Source organism: Oryx dammah, unplaced genomic scaffold (genome assembly GCF_014754425.2).
Source record: "Oryx dammah isolate SB20612 unplaced genomic scaffold, SCBI_Odam_1.1 HiC_scaffold_4, whole genome shotgun sequence".
Classification (NCBI taxonomy): Eukaryota; Metazoa; Chordata; class Mammalia; order Artiodactyla; family Bovidae; genus Oryx; species Oryx dammah.
In genome coordinates this window covers 8,689,161-8,716,360 of record NW_024070188.1, presented here as the reverse complement: position 1 = coordinate 8,716,360, position 27,200 = coordinate 8,689,161, and positions in this window count along the sequence as shown.

The following is a 27,200-nucleotide window of genomic DNA, read 5'->3' as shown; positions in this document are numbered from 1 at the left end:
CATAAAACTATCCATAATAGCCCATAGATTCCTGTTTCTTTTGTTTTGAAAAATGTGCCTATTTTTATTCCTTTCGGGAGCTCTATTTATTCATCATTCTGAACCCTTTCTATCACTACCTATTTCTTAAATATTGAACATTGAACCCATTTGCTTCATTTTTAATGTCAGTTGATTTTTATCACTTGTGATGCAACTTACCTACCTAAAATTTTTCCTAGGTAGAAATGTTAATGTAATATGTAATATAATGAGTCTTTAAAAAATGATTAAAAATCACCTCATTTCTAATGCATCCTCAGTCTGTCCTCCTTCCAAGCATAGGAAGCTGAAAATATGAAACCAGGTTTATCTTTGTCCCTGCTAAAATGCGTGTCATTTTATCTTAAGACAGTTGTCCTTTTCTATAAGTATGGAGCATTGGGGAATAATTCTCTTGTTTTTAGCAGTCACAAAGGGCAATACACAGGCAAAAAAATGTTCACTCTAGATTGACATTTGTTTGAGCATAATAATAGAATTAATCATCTAGTCACCAAATATATACTTTATGCTCACTGGAATATTTAAAAAAAAAGTTTTCTAAATACCACAACTGATTTGAATTCTGTTTCTCTTTGAGGAGATAAGTTGTCTTTTAGGGAAATATTTATATTGGTTTTTTTTTTCTATTATTTTCTACAGTCTTTTGGAAGTATTGTAAATATATCTTCATGTAGAAAATCTGAAAAAATACAGAAATGAATAAAAATGAAAATCAGTTAAAATTCCACAACTAAAGATCGTTGTATATCCTTTCAGATTTGTTTGTTTCTTGGCCATGTAGCATGTGGGATTAGTTCCCCAAGCAGGGAATGAAGCTGCTTTGCCTGCATTGGAAGCATGGACTGCCAGAGAAGTCCCTCAGTTGAGTCCCTCAAGCACATTACTTGTTTTTTAATCATTTATTGGATTTTCACTGTGAACCTGAATGAGCCAGGTATTACCATCAGAATATCTACTCTACTGAAAGGAAGTGTTTTTAATCTTATAGACTTTGGAAGGTAACTGGAAACATAGATGATTAAAATGTAAACCAAGGTGCATTTACTATCAATAATTATGATATCAATGTAAAACAACAAATAAACAGAAAAGGTGTCATGATTGAAACTAACAGAGTTAGGGCAAGAGGTACTTAGCTGGAGTGATTAAGTGGGGTGTTATAGGGGTGGTGACAGTTCAGATGAGGGCAAGAGGATGAGAAGAGAGATGTGAGGTCAGCAGGAAGAACAGCATTCCAACCCATGACCTGGTTCTGTAAAGACTGGTGAATATTTTCCTTGGACTCTGTTAATTCTGTTCCACCTAGGAATGGCTATTTGATTCTCTAGACCTGATCTTCCGAATGTGTCACTCCCAACTTGCTAGCCGGTTAGGACACATCTGACAGAGTTGATGATGGTTTATTCACTTGGTCACCTGACCCAGCGTCAGTCTCCTTCTGTGAAATATGCCTGTTGCCGCAAAGCTGAACTCCAACAGAATTCCAAAAATGTTGTAGAGGTGGTAGAAGATCAAGTCATAAAGTTCAAAGTTGAGAGAAGAAATGCTCTGAAGTCATCCCAGCTCTTTAGTTCAGCTATGTGCTGTGAATGCTGAGATTAGAAAATCAATTAAAGATGCATTTAAAAAATAAAGCTAGACCATAGATTCAGTTGGTGTAATGTATCCATGGGAATATATTCTTGTTCTTTAATTCATTGAGGAGGATATGATGACCACGGTGTTGGGTTGGCCTAAAAGTTTGTTCTGATTTTTTCATAAGATGCTGTGAAAAAACCCAAGTGAACTTTGGCCAACCCAATAAAATAGGCTTTATCAAAAAACCAAAACTATAACTGTGAGAAGTAAGTCGAAGGAGAGAGGATAGTCCACCTTTTTACTTTGCCTTTTGCATTTGGAGAGATATGGTGTATCCAGGGGAGCTTCCCAGGTGGCGCTAGTGGTCAAGAAATTGCCTGCCAGTGCAGAAGACGTAAGAAACAAGGGTTCTATCCCTGGGTCAGGAAGATCCCCTGGAGGAGGGCCTGGCAACCCACTCCAGGATCTTGCCTGGAGAATCCCATGCACAGAGGAGCCTGGTGGGCTACAGTCCAAAGGGTCGCAAAGAGTCAGACACGACTGGAGCGACTTAGCACGCATGTATGGCATATCCAAGTATATCTATATTCCCTTTTAAAATAAGATTAGAAATAAGCACTTTGTATTTCATCCTAGGGAAACACAAGTGATACTCTTTGTTTCATGAGGACCCACCCATTATAACATAAGGCCTGCATTCCTTAAGGTCCTGGGAAGTTTTCCGAAGTAACATGACAATTAAGTCAGTTGAAAACCAGAATTCCAGCTGCTTCACAAGGGGGCCGCTGTGTGAACACATCCACACTCAATGTTTAAGCTTTGGCTTATGAGGTGGTTTATTCAACATAAAAATTTTCTGTGGGTCAGAGCAATTGCTGTTTTAATGCTTCAAATCAAACACACTCGGAGGTTTAGAGATGAAAAAATAAATATTTGCAAACAGTGGTTGAATTGGGCAGACTGTTCACTCTAGTTCTCTTTGAGGATTTTCAAATCTTCTATTTTATTACTATTTCTGAATTTACCAATAAAAACAGTCGCTTTGGCCACCAAGAAGGGGCTTGAGAAGAACTTATTATGCAGTTCCATGAATGTTCATAGCTGGGACTTACGACCTGAGCGGGTCCTTCAGAGGCCTTACATCTTAACACACACGGTCCCTTACCATTGCCTGTAGGCCATCAGAAAGGCTATTGTTTCTAATGCCCTGTAGAAAAGTCACATGGAATAATAGAGAAATTGCTTACAATTCTTAATAAAATTTATAGTTAATATTATAAGGGCTTCTCAGATGGCTCAGTGGGTAAAGAACCTGCCTGCAATGCAGGAGAGGTCACAGATATGGGTTCGATTCCTGGGTTGGGAAGATCCCCTGGAGAAGGGCATGGCTACCCACTCCAGTGTTCTTGTCTGGAGAATTTCATGGACAGAGGAGCCTGGCGGGCTACAGTCCACAAGTGGCAAAAAGTTGGACATGACTGAAGCGACTGAGCACAGCACAAATATTATAAAAGAATGCATTATGTGAGGTTTTGCTAAAACATGAAATATATGTCTGATTTAAAGTTATGTAACTTTTATGTATAGTAAGGCATTTTTAGAACAATTTGGACAAATACAAAAGCTTCCTTATGTATTTTACACATTTTGAGCCAAATATACATCTGCCTCACAACACACGCTGACTCTTTTGGGTGGACTATTTCATGAGGTATTTTGTTACGGGTCTTACTTCTTTTCTGGAGTCTATTTCAAGATAAAACCATTCATAAAGGGAGAAAGGGAAATATATATAAACTTATTTGAATTTTCCCTTACAGAGTATATATGAAGTAGGTGAACAGAGATGGTGGTACAAAAACAGAAAAACATCAGCCTGTTTTTCAGAGTATTGTAGAGCCTAAAATTGTGACCCTGAAATTCTTTTTACTGTGCTCTGATAAGGGTTTCCCATGTGGCCCTAGTAATAAAGAACCTGCCGGCCAATGCAGGAGACGTAAGAGATTCAGGTTCAATCCCTGGGTAGGGAAGATCTCTTGGAGTAGGAAATGGCAGCCCACTCCAGTATTCTTGCCTGGAAAATCCCATGGACAGAGGAGCCTGGCTGGCTATAGTCCATAGTGTTGCAAAGAGTCAGATATGACTGAAGCAACTTAGTACACTGATAAGGGCAAATCTGCCCCATACAAAATACTTACATTTCTGAATTAAAATTATCCTAAGTTTATGGCTTGTTTCCAGGTAATACACCAGGTCTAACATGCAGATGAAGGTTGCTTTTTCTTTTGGTTTTAGGGCTTTCTGTTCATATTATTCAGGATTATATTTTCTCAGTATCAAATACAGAGTATGAAAAATTCTTGTGGATGAAGGCCTCTAAACATTGTAGCCACCGATTTCCTTTTTATTTTTTAAAGCTTTTTATTTTATGTTGGCGTATAGCTAATTAACACTGTTGTAATAGTTTCAGATGGACAGCAAATGTACTCAGCCATACATATACATGTACCCATTCTCTCCCAAACTCCCCTCTCATCCAGGCTGCCACGTAACATTGAGCAGAATTCCCTTTGCTATACAGTAGGTCCTTGTTGATTGTTCATTTTAAGTATAGCTGTGTGTACATGTCAATCCCATACTCCCTTACTATTCCTTCCCCCATCTTTCTGCCTATCAGCCATAGGTTTGTTCTCTAAGTCTGTGAATCTGTTTCTGTTTTATATATCAGTTCAGTTGTATAATTTCTTTTTAGAATCCATGTATAAAGGGTGCCATATGATATTTCTTCTTTCCTGTCTGACTTGCTTCACTCAGTACGACACTCTCTAAGCCCATCTGTGTTGCTGCAAATGGCTTCTTTCATTCTTTTTCCTGGCTGGATAATATTCCATTGTGTATACGTACCACATCTCCTCTGTCCATTCCTCTGATGATGGACATTTAGGTTACTTCCATGTTTTGGCTATTGTAAATAGTGCTGCAATGAGCATTGGGTTGCATGTATCCTTTTGGATCATGTCTTTCTCCAAATATACGCCAAGGGGTGGGATTGCAGGATCATATGGTAGCTCTATTTTTAGCTTTTTAAGAAGCCTCCATACTGTTCTCCATAGTGGCACCACTAATTTTCAATCAGTCTAATGTGTCATATGCTAGTAGAGTCTCTAGACCTAGAGGACCTGGCTCACATATTAGCATTCTCCAAAGAAAAAGAAACAATTATATATACACATATATATAATAGTTATATGTAATAATTGTAAATACATATATATGAATATCTAGAAGATGAACATTTGTATAAAGATAGCATATAGATATGTTATATGCATATATATGTACATAAGGTAATTTACTCTAAGGAATTGACTCACACAGTTTTGGAAACAGAGAAGATCCTCCCAGTTTGGCAGGCAAGCTTGAACACTAGGACAGCCAATGGTTTAGTTCCGGTTCAAGTCCAAATCCAAAGATAGGAGAAAACCAATGTCCTCACTCAAAGACAAGTGGAGAGAGAGAGAGAGAGAATTCTCCTTATTTAGCCTTCTGTTCTATTCAGGATGTTAATACATTGGTGATGCCCCCTCCAACATTGATCATGGATGGCAAATTGCTTTACTTTATGTCTGTGGATTCTAATGCTAATCTCTTCCAGAAACACACTCTCAGACACACCCAGAAGAGTGTTTAAACAAATATTATGGTCCAGTCAAGTTAGCACACAAAATGAATAATCATACTCAGGGCTTTTAAACAGTTTCAACAGACTCAGGCTTCACTTCGGCACCAGTGTTATACATTTATCTTTTAAACTGGTAAAGCTGGGTTGGGGAAATTAGCTCAGGTCTGAGGCCAAAACCAAGATTCTTATACTTAACCCTAGGTTTAAATCTTCCACAGATGAGGGGACAGACTAAAGAGCATACTCATACTCAATTGGCCAGCAGCAGAGAGACTTGTCACCTGACTTCTGCCAACCAAGCCCCAAGCAGGCTGCCATGCAGAAATGCATTTATGAACGTGCAGGCTCTCCCCTGGGTTCCAAATCCCAGCTTGAGGGATTGTATAAAACATTCATTGGGGGATTAAGGAGGCTCTGTTGGTCCATTTATATATATATATATATATATATATATATATTCAAAATTGTTTTGAATTTTATATTTCCCATGCCTCTCTGTTTTAAAAAGAACTCCATTGAGTTACTACTTCCATACAGTAAACTGCATCCATTTTAAGTGTGTAGTCCAATGAGCCTTGACAAAGTTAACCAAGTAACCCCAAAAGATACAGATAGCTCACCTCCAAAACTCTCTTGTGAGCCTTGATCATCAGTCTCTTTCCACCCCCACCCCTGAGCTCTATGCTTTCAGTGATCTACTTTATTTCAGTGGATCCAAATCCTTGGCAACGTTTAGCATTGCAAGTCTTTTATCTCCTTATATTTTAACTTGTATTTTCCTGATGAGTAATAACGTATCTTTTCATGTGCTAATGATTTCAGTTTATCAAATATTTCTTTTATAGTTCATGCTTTCTTTGTTCTATCTGTGAAATCCCAGTCTGAACTTCCTTTCCTTCCACCTTGAGCTCGTAAGGTTGCAGTTTTAATCTTTTGAGAAAAAGTCTACACAATTCTTACCTGTCACACGTCAGTTCCTTAGGAGTAAACTCATCTCCTGGTTCTGTTTGCTTTGGGATGATTTTCATTGCCTTTAAATAGCTGTTTACAATTTTGTCCAGCTCCTGTAAGTGTAAACAATGAGGCACTATGAGTGGACTGGAACAAAGATAAATAAGCGAGCCATTGGAGAATTATTTTTTTTTAAATTAGTGTTTGGGCAAAAGAAAACACAGGAATGATTCTTTACTGTAACAATTAGGAGCAGACGCTTTAGAGAAAAAAAAACTAGACATTTTCTTCTTTCAATTAATATCTTGCTTATTGGGCCAATATTCAAGGGAGGGAGGGAAATAGATTTGTCATTTAATTAATACTTTTAGGGGTTCTGGAAAGTATGTTTTCTCCCTTCCCCCTTTATCATAATGCTTTCCCTACACAAGCATGTGTGCACACTACACTCTGTCCCGGTCCTGTTGTAACAGCACAATATGATGTTTTAGGGGGTATTTAATAATTCACACAACTCAAGAAAAATGATAGTACATAAAAATATCTGTATAATGAGAATAGATTTTTTTGGCTTAGTTTGTTTTGGTGATTGAGTAAAAATGGTATTTTTCTCCCCAGGGGAGAAACTTTTAAAAAATGGAAAGAAAAACTGTGAGTACCATCTTACAGCTGTGGGTACCAGCTCCCCCAGTCTACTTTAAAAGACCATCTCCCACTCCCACTGCTGTTTCTGTTACACCATCCTTCTGGTTCTCAGTCATCAGAGTCAAGGATCTTTAGATAAGCTCTGAGAGGAATTTACACCATATATAGGTAGTATGGGGGTCGCCTTGAGAAATTGGATGAGTGATTTTCTTTTCTTCATTAAGAGATTTAGCAGACGACTTGGGAACAGGAAAAGCATGTCTATGCAGTGTTGGCAAGGCTCACAGATGTGGTGTTCCTTCATTATATAGAAAACAGGGACTCTAGACACCGTTGAAACTGTTACAGCAATAAGGACTATCTTTCTTCCCCTTTTTAATTGGAATATAATTGCCTTACAATGTGGTGTCAGTTTCTGCTGTACATGAGTCAGCTATATATATACATATATCCCCTCCCTCTTTGGCTTGCCTCCCACCTGCATGCTCCCCGCTCCGCCTCTCATTCCACCCATCCAGGTCATCACAGAGGAATATCTTTAAACTAACTTTACTGGTAATTCTTTGAACAACTGAAGCCTCTCAGAATCTTAATGACCGGGAGAGTGTGCAGAGAGGCAGAGCAGGGCAGGGTGGAGCTTGAAGAGCATCAGAGTTTATGTTCTGGGTTCAAGAGTTACTCCTGTGGGACTAAGAAGGTGAAGTCCTCACTCTGGACTACTGTCCCTCAATAGGAAAGACCCTCAGCTTTACTTTCAGCTCTGTGCTCTTGGTTGTAGAAAGTGCTTCTTCCACAGTTCAAAAGCATCTTTTGTGTCTGACTTTTCTCCTGGCTGCTTGTAATACACATTTGATGTCCTATAAAAGGCACACGGATGATAGTTGATGTCAACCTGGTGTTCATGACATTCAGTTCAGTTCAGTCACTCAGTCGTGGCCGACTCTTTGCGACCCCATGGACTGCAGCACGCCAGGCTTCCCTGTCCATCACCAACTCCTGGAGCTTGCTGAAACTTATGTCGATCGAGTTGGTGTTCATGACATTATCTGCCACCATTTTAAATAAATGGTGATGTGATGAGATGTGTGTTTTAATAAAGTTTAAATGGAACAAAGAAACAGGACTTTTGAGGACACATCCCTTTCTTCTACTTAAAAGAAACATCATAATGGCTAATATGTAATTTGGCATTTAAAGACACAAATATTATATAGACACCTCTAAATCTTGTCAAACAGAGAGCAAATAGCTATTTTATTGACATGAATTTACAAAAAGGCTCAGACCTTAAGTCCTTTCCATATTTGTAGAGCAGAGAACTGTTTTTTTAAATGCTAGTAATGTCAATAAAATATTCAATGTGTTTGATCACTTATGCTACTTAATGCTCTTAAAGCAATTATTGAGAACTTATACACAAGTATTAGTTAACTAAATTATTAGGCTAACTCTAAGAGGTAACTGCTTCTTTTCCAGAAGCAAGGTTTATCTAACATTTCTTTGTGAATTAGATTGCTTTTTATAGCCTAATTTCATGATCATTTTCTTTTTCTAACATAATCCTCCGTATGTTTTATGTGTGTATATTTTAAAAATACTTCATCATAGATCTACATAGTCGTAAATTCCAGTTGGACTGGCTATTGCATATATGAAACAAGTATAAAATAAATGAAATTTTTGCTTTTTTTAAATTCCAAAAACTCATACTGCCATATATAGAGAGCTATCAGTACAGCTGCAAATAAACTTTAACTGCTTTGAAAAATCACTGTTGTTGTCCATAAGCAGCTTGACAGAACCAAGCAAATATATATATAAACTTTGTCTAAGTTCAGGAAAAATATTTGATGAATATTTCGTATAATTGGCTTAAGAAGGACCCAAACCATCACATACTCTATGAATATCTTCACTGGGGCATAAACATTTGACAGCATGTCAATTATGGGATCATGTCTTTTGAAAGCTTCTGTAATACCTGAGCTTTCTTTACATTTTTAAAATTAATTTTTATTGGAGTATAGTTGCTTTACAATGTTGTGTTAGTTTCTATTGTACAGCAAAATATATCCCTCTCTTTTGACTCCTTTCCCATTCAGGTCACCACAGCCTCATTAAGTATTTTCCTGTGCTACACAGTATCTTCTCCTTAGTGATCCATGGCCTCTCTGAGCTTTCTAAGAGAATTTCTGGCATTACTTCATGTCTTGACATATCCACTTGTCAGATTTGATAGCTATTTTCAAGAAGAGGTCCTCTCCTTGAACACATCTGCCGCACAATTTGTTCATTTACAAACATTTATTGAATGCCTGTTATATTCTGGACATATTCCTGAAGGAGCTCACAACTATATAAAGAAAATCTTGCAGTATGAGATAACAAAACTACAAGATCAGCAAAGTCCCATTTTATGGGCTTAGAATAGAGTCAACGCTTAAAGCAAAATGTTTAATATAATGAAAATTATCCTTGAAAATCCCATAGAAGCTATCAGCTTGGAGGATTACATACTATAGATATTTCTCAATGACTCTAAACCAGCCTGCTTTTCTTCAAGCATTTAGAAAAGATTTTTTTTTTCTTTCAGTTGGATATCAGATGACATAGTTGACTTGCATCAGCCACCAGCTTTTGTGAAATATGCCTGCTTTAGAAGTTGCATAACCAATGAGGAGGGCTCACTGTATGAGGGACACACAGGAGCAGACCAACCAAAGGAGAGCAGACTCAAGTCTTCCATCTTGCTGCTGTGGGAGTTATAATTGTAGGCAGAATGGCTGATGGTTCACTTACTTGCATTATCTCAACTTTCCCCTTTGATATGTACAGATGAATGTGGGTATGTTAAATACATGTATGATGCAACCTCCAATGAAAACTGAGTGGCTAAGTCTAGGAAGCTTCTAAATCAGAGGGGATGTTTGACTTGCATTTGAAAAGATCAGTAGAATTTCATAGATTGTGAATGTGGAATTTCCAGGCAGCAAATAGCATGAGTAAAATCATGGAAGAATGAGACTTTCTGGTACGTTAAGAAAACTGGAATTAATACTTTTTTTTTTTGGATCATTTTTTCCAGCTTTATTGAGGTATAATTGATAAGTAAAACAGTATATACTTAAAATACACATGTGATGATTTGATATACATATACATTGTGGAATGATTGCCATAATTAAGTTAATTAACATATCCATCACCTCACAGCTACCATGTGTATGTGTATGTGTTGAAAATATGTTGCTGCTCTCTTAGCAAAGTTCAAGTACACAGTACAGGGTTACTAAGTACAGTCATTATGCTGTATTAAATCCCCAGAACATATTCATCTTACAATTGAAAGCATGTACTAGAAGTAATTCTTGACAGCAAGAGGGTGTAGCTATAAAAAAGCCAGATTCTGAGTAAGTTTCTGCTTTGGTTAAAAGAAGAAATCCTTTTAACAGCAGAATGAAGGATGACTACTGGGAAGACAAGAACAAAAGAAGGGACAACCAACCAAAGGGACGTTAGGCAGTGACAGCTGAGGGAACGAATTGGCCTCCAGAGATTTTTCCAGGACGTTTCCTAGTCCTGGGGCCAGGCTCCCAGCCCAGTGTTCTTTCCAGTTCACCACACTGACTCTTTCATTGCTTTCCCCTTATGTCATTCCTAATGAAGTATTTGTGTGTGTGTGTTTATAAATATATTCTCTATAGAGGGAGTGTATTAGAACATTCTCTTTTTGGTCCTTTAAGGTTGCAGTGGGAATTGCTATTTTATGTCTATCACCTCTTCAAAGCCTGTTAGGATCAGTTGATCACTTCTTTGAGGTCACTAGTATCTCCCTCAGTGTGCAAAAGCATACTCTAAACTTTATTTAGTTTATTTATTTTAAAAATGAATATTGTTTATTATTAACTTTTTATAATTATTTATTATTTAAAAGTGGTTTATTCAAAGAGAGGTCATTAGCTGTCACTTGGGCTATTAGTGTGACTCTCTCCATAAACACATTTTGTTATGAACAAAAAGTGGAGCTTTACTTTGGGCACATTATCACCCCCAATCCCATTTTTTTTTTTTTTTGTATTTTACCTGCAATTTAAATTTCTTTTAAAAAATTTTAATTGGAGGATAATTGCTTTGCAACATTGTGTAGGTTTCTTCCATACAATTTGAATCAGTCATAAACATACATATGTCCCCTGTCTCTTGAACACCCCTCCTGCACCTACCCCCGCGTACCCATCTAAGTTGTCACAGAGCACTGAGTTGAGCTCCCTGTGTTATACAGCTACTTCCCACTAGTTATCTGTTTTACATATTGTAATGTATATGTTTCAATGCTACTCTCTCAGTTTGTCCCATCCTCTCCTTCTTCCACTGTGTCTCCAGGTCTGTTCTCTATGTCTGCATCTCTATTCCTGCCCTGCAAATAGATTCAGCAATACCATTTTTTCCAGGTTCAATATATGCATAAATATATAATATTTGTTTTTAATGACTTCACTCTGTATTTTCTTAATGTGTGCTTAGTCAATTAATCAAGTCCAACTCTGCAACCCTTTGGACTGTAGCCCACCAAGCTTCTCTGTCCGTGCGATTTTCCAGCCAAGAATACTGGAGTGGGTTACCATTTCCTTCTCCAGGGGCTCTTTCTAACACAGGGACCAAACCCTCATCTCCTGTGTCTCCTGCATTGCAGGTGGGTTCTTTATCCACTGAGCCATTGGCAAAGCCCTTACTCTGTATGAACAGACTCTACGTTCATCCAACTCACTAGAACTGACTCAAGTGTTTGCACAGCTAAAGAAACTATAAACTAGATGAAATGCCAACCCTCAGTATGGGAGAAAATAATTGCAAATGGAGCAACTGACAAAGGATTAATTTGCAAAATATACAAGTGAGTCATAAGTTCAATATCAACTCATGAGTTCAAAAACAAACCAGTCAAAAAATGGGCAGAAGACCTAAATAGATATTTTTCCAAAGATGTATAGATAGTTAATAAATGCATGAAAAAATGCTCAAATCATTCATTATTAGAGAAATGCAAATCAAAACTACAAAGATGTATCACCTCACACCAGGTCAGAATGGCCATCATCAAAAATGTACAAATAATAAATATTGGAGAGAGTGTGGAGAAAAGGGAACCCTCTTGCCTTGTTGGTGGGAATGTAAATTGATACAGCTCCTATGGAGAACAATATGGAGATTCCTTAAAAAACTAGCAATATAACTACCATATGGCCCAGCAATCCTACTACTGGGCATATACCTTGGGAAAATCATAATTCAAAAACATACCTGCACCCCCTGCTTATTGTAGCACTATTTATAATAGCCCGGTGATGGAAGCAACTTAGATGGCCATCAACAATGAATGGATAAAGAGGCTGTGGTACACACACACACACACATATATATATAAAATGGAATATTATTCAGCCATAAAACCCCAACTTTTAAATGATATATACAAGTTTTCAGTTTTGCTGTTTGCCAACTCTGGGTGTTATTATGCCAATCTAGTAGGAAAACGGTGACTTCTTAGTCTCATTTGCTCTCTCCTATTATGATAATGTTTATTATATTTCCATGTTGATCACCTTTGGCTTTCTACTTTCATAATATATTCATCTTTTTAGCTATTTTACTGAGTATTTATCTGTTTTTCCCCAATGAGTCTTAACAACTCCTTATACAAAATAAATGAACATGATCTTTAACTTTCGTTTCAATTATTTTGTTCAAACTTATCATTTGTGTTTAAGTTTTTACATGGTTTAAAGATATATGGGAATCTGGGTTTTATGTAATTAATTTATAATGTATAATTTTTCTTTTTTTACTTCTGTCTTCCATGGTATACCTTTCCCCAGCTGAAGATTACGCAGTTCTTAAAAATCATGGTTATTCTTTTTCTTATTTTGCATTTCACACTAATGCTTTAATCCGCTTGGTATTGATTACAGCCTATAGCTTGAGGTAGAAATGTAACCTTTCCTTCTCACTGGTTGTGACAGACAAAGACACAGTGTGGCCATCTACCTTGAAAAGGAAACTTGTTCCTGTGTCATGAGGGGTGGAGTTACCTGCCAGCCTTCAGCTCTTAGGCCCTCCAGCGTCTACCTCAGCTTTCAAATAAAGGTCACAGTCTTGGGCTGACTTCTGGCCAGTGACCAGGCCAGGCAGCTGCAGAAGACCTGTTTTTCCCCCCTCAATGAGGGACTCCTCCAGTGAGTTGTCCAGCTCCATCATTACCCCTTGGACTGTCATGAGGTCAGATTTGCTTCATGCCCAGCCCAATCTGCTTCCTCGCTTTTTCCTGTCCAAGTGTTAGTCCTCTAGAATCTTTTGTGTTTCTAAAATCCATCTCAACATCTGTTTCCCAGAGAATCCCTCCAATATCTAGTTTACCATTTGACTATTTCCACATCCTTAGTTAGAATAACTCCTAGTAAGTCAGGAGTCAGGTTTCCTCCTTGGTTTTTTATTCCATAGCAGTGGTCTGTTAATGTGTTGTTCAGCTAGTATTATAGTTTAAATTACCAATTAATTAGTTAGGAAATTAGCATAATATATAAGTATATATATGAGCTTCCCAGGTGGAGCTAGTGGTAAAGAATCCGCCTGCCAATGCAGGAGACATCAGAGATGTGGGTTCAATCCCTGGGTTAGGAAGATCCCCTGGAGGAGGGCTTAGTATTCTTGCCAAGAAAATCCCATGGACAGAGAAGTCTGGCAGGCTACAGTCCATAGAGTCGCAAATAGTTGGACACAACTGAAATGAATTAGCATGCATTCTGCTGCTGCTGCTGCTAAGTCACTTCAGTCATGTCCGACTCTGTGCGACCCCATAGACGGCAGCCCACCAGGCTCCCCCATCCCTGGGATTCTCCAGGCAAGAACACTGGAGTGGGTCGCCATTTCCTCCTCCAATGCATGAAAGTGAAAAGTGAAAGTGAAGTCGCTCAGTCATGTCTGACTCTTAGCAACCCCGTGGACTGCAGCCTACGAGGCTCCTCCGTCTATGGGATTTTCCAGGCAAGAGTACTGGAGTGGGGTGCCATTGCCTTCTCCGAGCATGCATGCAAGCACACATATACACGTACCATATAGGCAAGCACGCATATGTATGTACCATATATGTATGTGTGTATGTATATATTTACAGAAAGAGAGAAACTCAGTTTTCAGCAAGTTAGTTTTTAATATTTTCCTATGTTGCCCATTTTCCTTCCAAATAAAACTTAGACTCAATCAAATTCAAAAATTCTTTTGCACTTTTGCTTTTCCTATCCAGGAAAACATGTGTTTCCTTTATTCACACCCATCTTCTATTTTATCTCAATAAAATGGTGTATTCTATAAACACCTATACCTTGCATAGTTATCATTGAATTTATTCCTGAGACTTTTATAGTTGTTTCTGGCATGGACTTTTTTATGGTTTATTACTAGCATTAGAAGGGCTCCAGATGGCTCAGTGAGTAAAGAACCTACTTGCCACTGCGGAAGATGCCGGTTCAATCCCTGGGGTGGGACAATCCCCTGGAGGAGGACATGGCAACCCACTCCAGTTTCCTGCTTGGAGAATCCCATGGACAGAGGAGGCTGATGGGCTACAGTCCATAGGGTCGCAAAGCATCAGACATGACTGAAGTAACTGAGTACTCACATATGCACAAGCGATAGAAAACCTATTGATTATGAAATGTTGAGTTTTTTAATCATCTACATTGCAGAACTTCCCAAAGAATCCTAATAGTTTTTGCTTGATTTCATAGGCTTTCCATGTAGAAAAGCCTGTACATATTATCAGTTAAGAGAATGAGAGGAAAGCACTGGACTTTTTGAAGTTTTTCAGAAGCAGTCATATCTTTCCCACTGTGGTTTAAAACAGGATAGTGAATATAGTTCCTTGTGTTCTACAGGAGGACCTCATTGTTTATCCATTCTGTATATAATTGTTTGCATCTACTACCCCAGACTCCCAATCTATCCTTCCCCTACCCCTGCTTCCCCTTGGAAACCACCAATCTGTACTCTATGTCTGTGAGTCTGTTTTCTAGATAATTTCTTCAGCTGTGTCCTATTTTAGTTTGCACATATAAGTGATATCACACGTATTTGTCTTTCTCTTTCTCACTTACATCACTTAGTATGATAACCTCTAGGTGCATCCATGGTGCTGAAATGGCATTCTTTCTTTCTTTTTTACAGATGAGTAATATTCCATTATATATATGTACCACATCTTTCTTAAAATTTTATGGATATCTTTATATATATGTAATTGTATTATCTTTGTAATTATAATAAGGACTATCTATAATTTTATATTTCTGCATTTGTTTTTGCAAATTATTTTTATTTCTTGATTATTCCACTTCTGTATTTTTTTTTCTAATTTATTTGGCTGCGTTGGATCTTAGTTGCGGCATTTGGGATCTTCATTGCCTCATGCAGGAATTTCTTTGCAGCTCACAGCTTCTCTAGTTTGGGCATGAGAGCTCAGTAGTTGTGGCATAAAGCATTTGCAGCATCTGGGAGATAGTGGAGGACAGGGAAGCCTAGCACATGCAGTCCATGGGGTTGCGAAGAGTCAGACACAACTTAGCAACTGAACAACAATCTGGGATTTTAGTCTCCTGATCAGGGATTGAACCTGTGTCCTCTGCATTGCAAGGCCAATTCTTAACCACTGGACCACCAGGGAAATCCCCAGGTTTGCATTTTTAAAATTCTGCTCCCAGCATCTCAGTTTCCTCATCTTTGAGATAATTAGTATCTATTTTGTTGGGTAGTAGAGAAGATTGAGTGAAATCTTACACACAAGAAAGCTAGAAGAATAAATATTACCTGCTATTCATTTCTCCTGCATATCCTGGGTTTATTTTCTTGTTCCAGTCCTAATTTATTGAGTTGGATATTTAGTTCATTTATTTTTATTTCTCCCTGTTTAACCATGAAAATAATGTGAGTTAATATTTCTTTTTGGAGAGTAAGTTTGGCTGCATCTTAACATTTTATATGAAACATTTTTCATTATTGTTATTTTCTAAATATTCTCTGATTATAGGTTTTAGCTCTTTCTGTTTTAGGAAATGGCTTCATCTAGCCATAAAATCCATGGACCAAACCAGCAAAGAGCTGGCTTTCCTTGAGGCATAGCTGGGCTGGCCTGGGCATTTCCTCACTCAGCTGATGATGATTTATAGCAGTGATAGAAACTCTGCCCTCTCTCAGTGCTCCCTGACCTTCACTTCTTAAAAATAGGAAAATTAATTGGGCTTCTCCTGGCTTGTCTTCTGTTTGCTTGTGAGACTCTATTGCTTTCTTAAGAAAGTGAGTTGTGTGTTGCTTCTAAGTATCTTCATTCTACCTGGTTCCACTTATATTATCCAAAGCAGAAATTTCTTGAATTCTGTGGTCTACCAGCGGCACCTTCCCCAGTTTTCAGTGACACTGGAGTCTTTAAAATTATGATTATACTATGTTTTCACCATTTTGGTTATTTCTGTTAGCTATCACCAAAGGAGGTTGTATATTTAGGTTCATCTGCCTTATTTTTCAGAAGTCTAAATAGGGATTTAAAAAGCAATTAACTGCCATCTTTTTACTTTGTATGCTTTTCAATTTCAATTGGCAAATTGTGACCATAAGTTGAAGAAGGAAATAGTAACCCACTCCCGTATTCTTGTCTAGGAAATCCCATGGATGGAGGAGTCTGGCGGGCTACAGTCCATGGGGTCACAAAGTCAGACGTGACTTAGCAACTAAACAGCCACAGCAGCAGACCTCAAGTTAGGGCTGTTTTTATGGACAGCCTAGAGTAATTCTTTATGGACATGTGAGATATTTTGGCATGTGAAGTACTGAAAAAAAAAAAAAAAGACTAGTTTGATAAAGAGTATATCAGATTGTGTTTACATATTTTTTAAAAATAAATTTAGTCTGTATTGCACATTTTATACTTTTGACTGTTCTATAAAGAATCCATCATTTCTTTAAAACAATGCTTTGGGTGATTTTGAAAGTTTGTTTAAAAGTTAACAAATTTTAAAGATATGTTTGGCCAAGTGAATTATATGATAATTCTCTATACATTTAAATTATGTTTACACCGGGGAGAAACATTAATTTTGCCAGGAAAAAAAAATGCTGTAATAAAGATATCTCAGATTTTACCAATGAAGTTCAGTATAAATCATCTACATGATGGTTTTCATGTTTGTAAAAAACATGTGCAGAGGCAAGCCAGTAAGTATCTGGTAATCAAACCCCTGCAATTAGTTTACAACCCAAACAAAACCGTTTGCATGAAAAAGCTTGAAAGTGAAAGTGAAGTCACTCAGTCTTGTCCGACTCTTTGCGACCCCGTGGACTGTAGCCCACCAAGCTCCTCTGTCCATGGGATTCCCCAGGCAAGAGTACTGGAGTGGGTTGCCATTTCCTTCTCCAGGGGATCTTCCAGACCCAGGGATCAAACCCAGGTCTCCCGCATTGCAGGCAGACGCTTTAACCTCTGAGCCACCATGAAAAAGCTTGAAAGAACCCCAAACCTCACATAACTAGGGATCTTGTCCTTCAGAGCTTGGAAACAAGAAGTCTAAAGTTTTAATCCCTTTTTGGCTGAAGACACGCTAGATTTCTTTGCAGAAATCCTTGGCTTTCTATATATGGATTTTTCTTCATGTAGATTTAATGGTAAGCAGCACATTTCTATGTGTGTTTTACACATTTCCACAGTAAAAGTTCTTCTTGTATATTTATTCCTTTCCTCTGGTCATCTTATTATCTTAGCTGTTTGGATTAAAAAAAAAAAAGACTATATATGTGCACAAATCAGTCATATCATTCGATTAGAAAAATATGAAAACTTGAATTCCCTAGCCTTACTAACAGCATTCAGAACTACTTAGAATCAGAATTGGTTCAAACTCAGCGGTGCATAATAACGTGAGTTTCTATGAAGCATACAGGTGCAAAGGGAGAATGGTGTTACATCTAAAGGCATGAGACCTTCTTGAATAAAATGCGTTCTTATTTCCTTTACAAGAACTACTGTATCAGAATCTCTGGGGTGTGGTTCAGTGACCTGTATTTTTCAAAGGCCTTCTAGGTAACTTTGAGACAGGTAGTCTGTAGATCTCAGGTACGAGTAACGCTGGAAAGGAGGAAGGAGAGAGAGCTGGTCTATTATAACAGGAATTTAAATGGCTTTGTCACTGTGGCTGTGCAGTGAATTTGGAAGCTAGTTTCAAAAGAGCAGCAGATTGATTTAACTTCTCTCTGCTCCATAAAAGTAATATTAAAATCTATTTGAAGAAAAAAAAAATCCTGACGGAAGCCTAGCAGGAATTTATCATGGGGATTCTTACAAAAGGGACAATGAGTAGGCAGTTAAATACTCAAGGTTTGAATTTCACTTCTACAAAAGCTGAAGGCATCACATTAAATCTTAACCTTTCTGCAAAAAGCTAAGGTAATCTAGGAACATTGCTCTCTTATGATATAATGAGAAATAGAGGTAAAGCTGGAGAAATGAATATTTAACTATCCGTTCAACCAATGCCTTCAAACATTGAATATTTCAACTAAATGATAAGCAAAAACCTGAATAGCAGACAACATTAAACTCTCTTCCCAGAGCCAGTGGCCTCCCAAATTCACTGTCATGGCTAAAAGGAGGTGTCATACATCTTGGACTCCAGAAATACAGATGGTGAACTTGACATTGTGAACATTTGAAAATCAACTTTGAGGTCTAGAAAGATCTGCAAGAAATATCCAGCCATGCCCTCTGCTATCTCCATTTTGTTGCTCTTTCTGACCTGATACTCATTTTCCTATTTTTAAGTTATTTTTGAAAATATGTGTGCCCCAGGGCTACAGTGTTCCACTAGGCTGTGGGGCTGAGGTTCAGTGAAACTCCTTACCTTCCTGTAACTTTTCATCTGTTCATGCCTGAGACTTGCTCCCAGCAGCGCCAAGGAAGTGGGAGGACCCCCATGCTCCTTATTCTGGTTTTGCCAGATATTGGAGAGCCTGAAGCACATGCCCAACTCATTTTGAGGTGCAGTTGAATTTGAGCACGACCGTCACGTTTATTTGGAGAAGAAACGGCAACGCATTCCAGTGTTCTTGCCTGGAGAATTCCCATGGACAGAGGAGCCTGGCAGGCTACAGTCCATGGGGTCACAAAGAGTCAGACACGACCGAGTGACTAAACAACAACAGCAACAACAGCAATTATTTATTTATTCACTTTTTATTGGAGTGTAGTTGCTTAACAATGTGTTAGTTTCTGCCATAGAGTCAAGTGAATCAGCTATACATATACATATATCCACTTGTTTTTGGATTTCTTTCCTATTTAGGTCATCACAGAGCACAGGACAGAGTTCCCTGTGCTATCCAGTGGGTTCTCATTAGTTATTTATTTTATACATAATACTATGTATATGTCAATTCCAATCTCCCAATCCATTCCACATCCTGTTATCCCCTTGGTATCCATCCATATGTTTGTTTTCTGTGTCTATGTCTCTATTTCTGCTTTGCAAATAAAGTTCATTTCCTTTTATTTTCTCTGTGACTTTCTCTTTCAAGCTTTGTATCACCAGAAAGCAAGCAATTTTTCATACTAATAAGGAAATAAAATGTAATCCTGAATTTGATAAATAAAATCAACAGTGTTCCTGAGCTCTTTTATAATTTGTGCCATGAATTCATTTTCTCCATATGAATGATGACAGATAGGGCCAACATTGGAGATGACTGACTGACCAGCTGTAAATAAAACATTAAAATACAAAGGGAGAATGTTCTAACACCTAGAGAGTTAAAGCACCAACAGGCTATCTAATGTTCACTATAAATTTAGAATTATAAACTCTTTAAAAGATTATAAAATGTTTTAAGTAGCCTGTAGAAGGTTTATATATTTGGCTCTAGGCTTTTGGATACTCACTAACTGAGAGGAGAGAGAAAACTGGCCTCATTATAAGGAAGAAGGCATTGCCAGCTCAAATTGCTTTTTGAAATTGAAACAAGGTTTTAGTTTGTTTTCTGCTCTAGTTATAGTTATCATTAAAACAGAGACTATATAAAAGAACAGTTCCTTATGTCTTCCTAATACGTAAAACATTTTGGGGCGATTTATAAGTTTAAAGTCTTCATGTAAATTTGATTTTCCCCCTAATTTTTCTGTTACTGCCATCTGGAATACTTGTTGAAATGCAGATTCCTACACACAATCCCCAAGAGATTATATTTCTTTCATTTAAAACTCATTTACCTGTTTTTAAAGTCACCCAGAAGAAATATGTTTCATTTACTTTTTCTTTGAAGTTCCTTAAATCTGGTCGAAAGTCCCAGAGAAGTAATTTTAGAAACACTGTAGATAACACACTGTGTCTGGCCATGCATATCCTATAAAAGGATAAATGAGTCATGCAAATACATTCCATTAGTGACCTTGTTATAAATTCCATTTTTTACCACATTCATGAGAAAGTCCTAATTTTCAAATGCCTTAGGATGGATGCTACCCTCAAAAATGCACCCAGAAGGCACACACGAGACTAATAATCTGATATATACAGAGTTTATTTGGTTCAACCAAAGGGTTTTCTACGTCTATTTTCAAAGTGTCTCAAGTGCAAAAGGAAAAAAAAAAATTCTACAGCAGCTAAAAACCTTTTTCAGCAATGCTCGCTTTCTCAACATAGTTCTCTGCCAAGTTCAAGTTGCTGGAGTTTGAAAGTTAGCAATTTTGATGTTCATTGCCCACTTCAAAAGCTATGTCCAGGCACTTTTCTGCCTAGCTTTTAGAAGAAAGTGCCATTATGAAATCTTAAAAGCTCCTTCATAAAGGGTTAAATCTGATCTTTCCATCAGTTTGAGTTCAGATATGAATCTGTTGAATCAACTGATGAAGATGACTTGGACCTAAGCCCCATTCTAAGATTTGTCACTATCTGAAGCTGCTATAGGGGTTTATGGCCATTGTGTTGAGGTAGATAGGCTCCAGCAGAATGCAACCCCAAGCTCTTCATCTTGGCTTTTCTATAATAAAAGTGAGGTAGGACACTTGGACCCAGCACAGACAAGTCCTAAATATGTGACCCAGGCCTGGGTGCATGTTCATTCACCCTATCAGATTAATCTGAATGCTGTCACCCACTCTCTTGCTTCCGGCCCCTTTGGTAACATTTCAAATTAATGTAATTCATCAATGCAACAGAATTGTATTGTGTTATCCTTGTGTTCCCTGGTAGCTCAGATGGTAAAGAATCCATCTGCAATGTGCAATGCAGGAGACTCAGGTTCAGTCCCTGGGTCGGGAACATCCTCTGGAGAAGGAATATTCTTGCCTGGGAAATCTCAAGGACAGAGGAGCCTGGTAGGCTACAATCCATGGGGTCACACAGAGTTGGACATGACTATGCTAGTAACACAGGCACACATCCTTGTGTTCACCAGTCTGATGGTTAATTGGTATGAATCTGAACAAGTATTAAGAGAATCAGAGTCAAGGCAAATAGGAACACTGCACACATTTTTTTTTTTTTAATATTTTTAACGAAAAATAAAACACTTATTTAGCCACACTGGGTCTTTGATTGCAGCTTACAGAATCTTTCATTAGCTGCAGTATGTGAACACTTAGATGCAGCATGTGGGATCTATGTCCCCAACCAGGCATGGCACCTAGGCTCCTTGAGATGGGAGCTCAGAGTCTTAGCCACTGGACCACCAGTGAAATCCCAGTGCTGTGGATTTAAACTCATTCCATGCGTATAACCCATTTAGAGGATTTGGCTACCATGCACGGATAAATAGGGACATAAAGAAACTTTATCATAATTTGAGGTAATTTTGGTAAATAGAGACATATACTTTGAGGCATTTTTTTGTATATTGGCACAAGTTGCTCTTTGACCATTAACAGAAACATATTTTTTTCTGATGTGTCATCAAGGCTTCTGGTTTTGATAGCTAGTGGTAGGCTTTGCTCTCCCTGTATGCTAAGATGACAAAAGCCAATATAAATATTGATAAATTCAGTTCAAATAAATTCTCAGCTCAACTGACTCATTGCTTGAAGAGTAGCCATATCTCAGGACTGCCAAAATAGAGACCAGGCATAGAAACTAAGGAAGGGTGGGAATGTCATTTCATAATTTTGGAAGATAAGAGGCTTAGTATTAATACTCCTCATTTTCTTAAAGGAAATAGGAATTTAAGCTTTGTATGCCATTAGCAACATTTGAAATAGTTAATAACCCTTATGACATTATGACTTTTAAAAAAGCAAATTGATACCTTTAGTGAAATTCTTCTTGCTGCTGCCACTGCTGCTAAGTGGCTTCAGTCGTGTCTGACCCTGTGCGATCCCATAGACGGCAGCCCACCAGGCTCCCCCATCCCTGGGATTCTCCAGGCAAGAACACTGGAGTGGGTGAAATTCTTAGTGGAAGCATATTCTGTAGCAACTGTGTCTGTGTATTCTAAGTATGTGACTTCATGCTAAACCCACTTATATGACTAGATAAACAGCAAAAATGGATTTGTTGCAAAGTAATGGACATAGGAAGACCAAGTCCTCTAGCTATTTAAGATATATGCATAGAAAAATAAGCATTTTTTAAAAGTTAATAAAGCTAAGAGAAAAGTTAAGAAATTTGTCAATAAAGAGGCAAAATCAGCACCAAGTGTTAGTGTTCTCAAAGGATTTTGCTGGATAATATGGTACATTCCATTATATTTGTCCTTAGAATGTGAGTTACTTCCAGAAGATCTTGTTTGCTATCATTTTTAATAGGCACCAGATTCTCAGGCTTCAGATGATAAAGTGATATATGTCAATGGTAATGATTTGGGAACATTCACTGATTAATTTTATCATCACGGAAGTGTTGAGAGAATCCACATGAAGAACTCAAGCACTCATGTTTGGCCATGTAAAACTTCCTAGGTTTATTTGCTTTCTCTCTACTTCAGTGTAAGCAAACTTAATTCCAAATTTAAGCTCATATTATGATTGCGTCTTTCTTTAAAAGAATCTCTAAAATTAAAAAAGTCTAAATCTACGAAGCTGCTCATGTAAAGGACCGTTTGCTACGTTAAAAGCAATCTGTCAGAGTATGATTAAGCTACACAAGTCCTGTAAGTACAGCAAGTGTCAGTAATTTAAACTGATTTGAATAGACTGAATTCAGGACAAATTCTAATTGCAGAGTTCTTTGAAAAATATCCAATCATACTGCTTTCAAGCAACTGTACAAAAAAGAAACAAGCATATACATTCTCTCTGGATAGAAGGTTTTAGGGAAATTGCTATGAAGGATATATGTGGGATTTTTAACTAGACGGTCTGTGTTTATAGATATGTAAAATGATGGAGAGTTTTCACAAGAATGTTTTTTTAAGGGTTTTCCTCAATTTCTCTTCTACAGATTTGTTTATTTAGAAAACACATTACAAAGTGGGAGGGGAAGGTATGTGAGTAATACTAAGTGCCTGATAAGTGACTGCACTATCAAAATTAGTGCAAGATTTTTTTTACAGTAGAGGGACTCTTAGGAAAGGCTGGTCTCCAAAAGATTCTTATTGATTCAAAATGATGACTCAAGAGACGAAACAATAAACCATATGGTACCAGTACCTACAACATATGCCTTACTGTATGAAAAGACTGCTAAAACACTGAAGTTGTCGTTTTGATGGCAATATGTTAAACAAATGATGACTGTGAAAGAATTGCCTAGACACAATTACCTGCAACAGAAAATGAGTATCAATTAATTCTAAAGCAATATATAAATATCTTTCTGGTCTTTTAACAAGCAATTACTACGCAGAGGGTTAGGTAAGTAAGATTTGTCCTTTTGCTGTGTCACTATATTATCCGTTTATTTATCTACTCATTTAACAAATATTTTTTGAGCCCTGATCATGTGTCCAGGCACTGAATGCAAATTTAAAAGGAATTAAACAAGCAAAAAAATATTGCCCCTCAAAAAGAAAACAAAACAGACTTCACATTCCTGCTCTAAATTAGGATAAAAAAACTAAGAAAGTAATTGTGATATAACGTAATACCTATAGTAGTTGTTCATTTATTCATTAAAATAGCAAATATTTTGGAACTCCTACTTTGTGGCAAGCACTGGCCTAGATACTGGTCATACAGATGTCACAAGGACTCTGGTTTTTTGGATCTCCCATGAAATATGAAACAATTAGAACTTAAAATGAAGACATGAAGCACTGGGATATATTTGAACAGGATATTGCAATCACATTCTAGGCAGAAGAAAATTCCTGAGCACGAGACGGTGATATTAATGCTGAGGCATAAAAGAGGAGAATGTGGATGAGCTGGTCTGTGCAGCTGGAGTGTGAAGAAAGATAGAGCTGTGGAGAGGGCCATCATGATAAACTGAATTGAGATAGCTGGTAGGGACCAAAGATGATTATTAAGCCTGGAAGCTATGTGATTTATTTTATGTTTTGTGCAGATGACTTTCTCATCTATGGGGTCAGTATATTGAAGGAACTGAGGAGACCAGTCATAAATCTATAATGGTCAACAGAGAGATGGTGGATGCCTACATGAGCTGTGGCAACAGCAATAACAACCATTATCCATCCCTATATACTGTTCCTTAGTGCTATGTGCTTATTATCGGTGAGTCAATAATGCCTGAAATTCTCATTTTCTATTTACTACATCTTTGGCCCTTTGTTTCACTATTTTTGAATCATTTAGACAAACTTTCATAGACAATATGTTTTTAATAAACAAAAAACTGTAAACTATGTGAATTATTACTAAACATAGAATCAAAGCAACCATAAAAGGCAATATGAGGGTCCAGTATCTTTTAATATCTGTGGGCAAGTTCTCCTCTATCATCTTTTAAAAATTGTTTCAGAACATTTTGTCCATTATTGGGCATATGAACTTTGGAATAATTTAATCAAGTTCCAAAAACAATCTTATTGGAATTTTTATTAGACTCATGAAACCTAAAATTAATTTGCTTAGATGGTATCTTCAAAATATTTAAACTTGCTTTCTAGGAATTTGGCATTTCCTTTCCCAATTAAAGTGTTTCCACTATTAAAGTGTTCTATCTCTTAAAGTTTGATAATTTTCCCCTACAGTCCTCTAAAGAAAGCTTCTCTTAGATATTTTAGAGTTATGCTCTTAAAGTTTGATAATTTTCCCCTACAGTCCTCTAAAGAAAGCTTCTCAGATATTTTAGAGTTACGGTCACTGTTACAAGATGGGTCTTATTGATTCTTGCTGAAATAGAAGATAGTGGTTGATATTTCTGTACTCTATAACCAATAAATTTACTAAATAATCTTATTAATTCTAAAAGCTTTTACTTGATTAGATAGGTGATGATGGGTTCCACCATCACCGGGTTCCACCGGCATGAAGATCACCGGAAGTGGTGGTTTAGTTGCTAAGTTATGTCAAACTCTCGCAATGCCATGGACGGTAGCCCGCCAGCTTCCTCTATCCATGGGATTTCCCAGGCAAGAATATTGGAGTGGGTTGCCATTTCCTTCTCCAGGGGATCTTCCCCATCCAGGAATCAGTGGTGTTTCAGTACCTTTATATCTACAGTTTCCAAAAGTTATAGGATAGTTTCTGTTTCATATGCTGAGCATCCTTCTTTATTTCCTAATTTTAATATAATCTCATTGTTGTTCAGTCATGTCCAACTCTTTGCAACCCCGTGGGTTGAAGCATGCCAGGCTTCCCTGTTCCCCATCATCTCCCAGAGCTTGCTCAAACTCAAGTCCATTGAATCAATGATACCGTCCAACCATCTCATCCTCTGTTGTCCCCTTCTCCTCCTGCCTTCAATCTTTCCCAGCATCAGGGTCTTTTCTAATGAGCTGGCTCTTCGCATCAGGTGGCTGAAGTATAGGAGCATCAGTTTCAGTATCAGCCCTTCTAATGAATATTCAGGGCCAATTTCCTTTAGGATGGACTGGTTGGATCTCCTTGCAGTCCAAGGGACTCTCAAGAGTCTTCTCCAACACCACTGTTCAAAAGCATCAATTCTTCGGCATTCAGCCTTCTTTATAGTCCAACTCTCACATCCATACATGACTACTGGAAAAGTGTTCATTTTTATTATACTTCTGGTATTTTCTTTGTTAGAAATGAAGTTATTGATTTTAATTATATATTCTTAGCAATAAAATATCACAGTAAAAGATTTCTTAATTTTAACCCAATTTTCCATATCTGAGATAAATTCTATTTAGTCATGATTGAGTTTTCCTAAAGTTATGACTCAAGTTATGACTTTTTCCTCAAGTTATGACTTTTTCCTCAAGTTATAACATGACATTCCTCAAGTCATGTTAGTTTTCCTCAAGTCTTTATTCTTTTTCTTAAAAAAAAAAAAAAACTGAACTTGAATCATGAAAATATCCTTTTTTCACTTATTAAATTTTCTCTGTCTTTAGTTGAATATTTTCATTCTCAAAGGCTAAAATATTCTATTTCATTAAATAATAGAAGAATGCTCCCTAATTACTCATTTCATGAGCACTCTTTTAATCTCAGAACTTGCTGTAAAGTGCAGTACAGACACCAAATTGTTTCCCCTTTTATGTTGGTAAATATTATCATGTAGGTCATGTTCTCATTCTAATATACAACTTCTTTTAAAAATTAATGACATTTACTTTAACATATTTAATTCTTGAGCTTTGCTTTGTAGATTCTAATTCAGTTATTAGAATAAAAAAGCTTCTAATTCAGTTATTATTTTTCAAAGTAGAGTAGTAAGCACATAGTGTTATTTGCTCAGTCCTGTCTGACTCTTTGTGAGCCCATGGACTGTAGCCCACCAGGCTCCTCTGTCCATGGAATTCCCTAGGCAAGAAAAGTGAAGTGGGTAGCTATTCCCTTCTCCAGGGGATCTTCCCAACTCAAGAATCAAACCCAGGCCTCCCACCTTGTAGGCAGATTCTTTACTGTCTGAGGCACCAGAGAAGCCCTAAAATAGTAAGGGGTAGAGGTAAAGGTCTTTGACTCATTAGATTCTATGATTTTCAAGGCCTGGCTCTGCCTTTTACAGGCTGTGTGACTTCAGAAAATTTACTTAACTGTTCTGGGCTCAGCTTCTTTATATGAAATAGTAATGCTGTACTATATATAACATTATTGTGAGTGAAATAAATTGATACAAATGAGGCTGGTAGAATAGAACCTTGCCATTTTAAGTGTGGCTAATTTTATTTAATATTCCTTTAAAAA